Source organism: Xyrauchen texanus, chromosome 6 (genome assembly GCF_025860055.1).
Source record: "Xyrauchen texanus isolate HMW12.3.18 chromosome 6, RBS_HiC_50CHRs, whole genome shotgun sequence".
Classification (NCBI taxonomy): domain Eukaryota; kingdom Metazoa; phylum Chordata; class Actinopteri; order Cypriniformes; family Catostomidae; genus Xyrauchen; species Xyrauchen texanus.
Genome location: NC_068281.1, coordinates 19,171,750 through 19,175,383, shown reverse-complemented (window position 1 = coordinate 19,175,383; position 3,634 = coordinate 19,171,750). Strand labels below are relative to the sequence as shown.

Below are 3,634 nucleotides of genomic sequence, written 5' to 3'. Positions count from 1 at the left end.
GCAGGCCTGTGATTGTAGCCCCCCACTGGGCCTGAATGAGGGTCCTGCCTCCCATCAATTTACCCCTGGGACCAGCCTCATGGAACACAAGACTTAACAGCTCCAATCCAATCGAATCCCCAGGCAATAGAGGCCTGACTGAAAGAGAGCCAGCAGGCAGTAATAGTCACTTAAAACAGCAACAACATTCCTCTGTGGGCAGCCTCGCCCTGCATGGTGGAATCTTAAAGAATCCCACCAAGTACCACTCATAAAAGAGACATGATACTAGCTGACCTCCCCTTCAGTCTAGCCATGCATGAGCCTGAAATTTCGCTATATACTTCACTATCAACCCGCAGATATTGCCTAACTTAAATATAACATTGTTTATGATAAGTTTCATTTACGTGTACATGTCACACTGTGAAAATATGGTTGTTCAACGTGCCAACATCCGTCCAAAACGTGCATCTCAACGTGTCTGTTTTGGCAACGGTACAGTATGACTAAGCCTTGAACTAGCTGATCTAGAACTAGTGTAACCGCACCCATGTACGGTGTCAATGCATGTATAGATTCAGCTACTTCTCATTCTGCTGTGCCAGGTTGGCTCAAACAGAACTTGAATGTGCATGCAATGGTCTACGTGACAGGCACATATTAACAGGCCTGTACAAACCAGTGGCACCACTTTCACCACGTTTGCCTGTTACTCACCAGGACAGCTCACCACCATGGGACTTTTAATTCACCATGCAATTTCTTTCATCAGGTCAGGATAACTGCTGTCCTTATAAAATGGATTTTGTTAAATCTCACAAATTTTCTCACCAGCCAATAAACTTTGAGATAGTTAGACGAGATGGACAGTATTTAAACAGGAAATTTGACAGAAGGTCTGAGCATTGTTCGGATTTCATCTGTAACATTTATGTATTTCATTCCTAACGTGTTAGTAACTATAATGATACCCAGTGCACTATAACTCATTTATCCTGTCTCTTTCTTCTTTCTGTTATTATAACTGGCACCTATTGTCTGATGACTAATAGTCCAGGAAGTGGCATCCAGCTGAGTTCCAACAGTTCCTCTGCACTCTTCCCCAGGCTTAGGTGGGTTCTGCTTTGACTTGTGATTAATCTCACATGCACACACATCTACACAATGTGAATATCTCCAGACTCAATACACTTAATTAGTTCATTAGTTTCTGTTGAGGTTCTATTAAATCATTTATGTATAAATGGTTTTGTTGATAACTGTAAGCCTTTTCACTGGAGTATGGCACATTATAGGTGCTGGTGTTGGCTAAAAAAGTATAACTTTTTTTTTTATTTATTTTTTATGCTCGACCTTTATATTTGTTCCCTTGGAAAATGTGCTTTTATTTTGGAACACTTCACAAAAGTGTCACAGTCATGGAAACACCTCTACCTCCTGCCAGGATTTATGGAATTTTTGTAAGCTGTTCGCTACACTCTGTTCACAATCAAAACAAATTTGGATGCATGGTGCAGATGTTCATAACAAACCATGTGGCATTGTTTGCATTAGAAATGGTAATGCAGCTTAAATTAATAAACACTTTCACAGTTCAGGCTGATTTCCAAGACAACATCAGGTTGTTAAAGGAGTGCTAACTGATTAAATGCGACATGCACTGCTACTTTACACATGGCTGCATGGAAAATACACTTCAAACATGCTACTGTTGTTATTTTGTTATCAAAGTATGGTATTTCATTCCTGATATTTTTTTAAACAACTACAGGCACATGACACTTAATGATTAATACCTGTACATACCATAATCTACACAAGAACAAAGAAGCTCATAAATCTTGCATTATTAGAAAATTACCTTATTTTGCTTCAACTAAAAAAATATATATATATATATATTTTCAACAGAATTTCTCTGTATAATTTCCCACTATTGCATCACTCAAAAATGTCAATTTCAAAGAAAACAAAACACTCTCTGAAATGTCCTCAAGTATGGCCCATTTGTCCATCAAGTTGTTTTCCTTTGAGAACATTATACAGTATTATATCTAAGCCCCCACGCAGAGATGCTTCCTCTCCCTTACACTCACCTGTGTGTTCTCTTTACTGTGTCCTGGCAACTCTGTGGGCTGCAGGGGGCCAGCGCTGACTGACAGAGGCCCTGCCGTGAGAGGCGGAGAGCTCCTCTTGAGCCTCAGCATGCAGCTCCTTTCCCAGGACCGCCTTGAAGCCTCCGGCCGCTCTCTAGGAGGGCACCACTTCGCTCTCAGACCTCATCCCCAAACCTTTGGGGCAGGTGAGTCTAAACCACACCAAGATCCAACCTTTAATGTATCTTGTCCCACATCTATATTTGGCGTTGTGTGTGATTAAGGACTAATGCTAATGACCACTGCTTTATGGTAAATGCTAGGCATTAGGATGATAGAATACTGCCGTGCAAAGGAAAAAATGCAGTAATTAAATTAGGTCTCTTAAACCAGGAGATTTTAAACTGTGTTTTGGGGACCCCCAAGGGACCGTGAATGGGATCTAGGGGGTCTGTGAAAAATTTCAGAGAAAGAAAAATTTCTTCCATGAATGTAAAAAATATGCAATTAAATAAAAATAACCAAATTATTGTCATTGCATTTTCCGGTTCCCCCACTGTCGTTTTCATCGGCCGTTGTGCCCAAGGTCATTTCAATCATTACCTTTTGTGTAGCCGTCGCTGGCTCCCTATCACTCGGGCCCCAGAGTGGCTGAACACCCTGCACTGCATCAGCCACAAAACACGATTCCACTATTCTACTATCCATCTCAGATGAAACCGAGATAACTCAGCGGTGCTTGTGGCCAGTGTTAATCTATGGCTTTTGCTTTGCTTAGTAAAGCCTTAAATTGAATCTCTGGATACAAGTGCAAATGGTTTTGACTGACTAACTTTTTGTAAATAATGGTTTACTGAATTATTCCCCAACCAATGTTATGGTATCCATTACAGACTAACAAAGTTTTTTAAGACAGTGACATTTTAGGGATCGGAGATCAACTGCATTCAGAAGTGGTTTCCCAGAAGGACAATGCCGAACCACATACTGCCCAGATTACAAGTGAATGGCTGCTTAAGCAGAGAGTGAAGGTGCTAGATTGACCTGACCTGTCTCCAACTGAGAATGTGTGGCTCATTATGAAGAGCAAAACACAACAATGAAGGCCTGTCTAATTGTGCAGCCTGGGATTTTGCTTGCTAAACTTAACAATCTTGTGTCTTCATTGCCCATACACTTAATAAGAATCAATTAGAAAAAATGGTGATGTTACACAGTGATAAACACCCGACTGTCTCAATTTTTTGGCATCATGTTGCAGTCATCTCACTTTTTCAGTTAAGAAAAATAAAATCTGTTCACAAGGTAAAACATCAAATAATGCTAATAGAAACATTACGTTTTTATTAGCATGTTCCATACTGTCCCAACTTTTTCAAATTTGAAAAATTTGGGATTGTACTGGGTTGAAATTATACCAGGGTTGAAAATCATGATGACCAAGCATGAAAATCGGTCTGCACTTGTATAGCCTTTTTTTTTAACCTTAAAGGTTACCAAAGCGCTTTAGACTGTGTCCCAATCACCCGTTCACACACACATTCCCACTCATACAC

The 3,634-nt window shown here is 40.3% G+C and overlaps 1 long non-coding RNA gene across 1 annotated transcript; it reads left to right on the top strand.

Annotated features, from left to right (window-relative positions):
- The first annotated feature begins 609 nt into the window (after positions 1 to 609).
- On the top strand, positions 610 to 2,278 carry LOC127645149 (uncharacterized). The gene is made up of 3 exons (XR_007970764.1): positions 610 to 754; positions 1,035 to 1,094; positions 2,124 to 2,278. It is a non-coding gene; the product is annotated as an uncharacterized LOC127645149 (long non-coding RNA).
- The last annotated feature ends 1,356 nt before the right edge of the window (positions 2,279 to 3,634 follow it).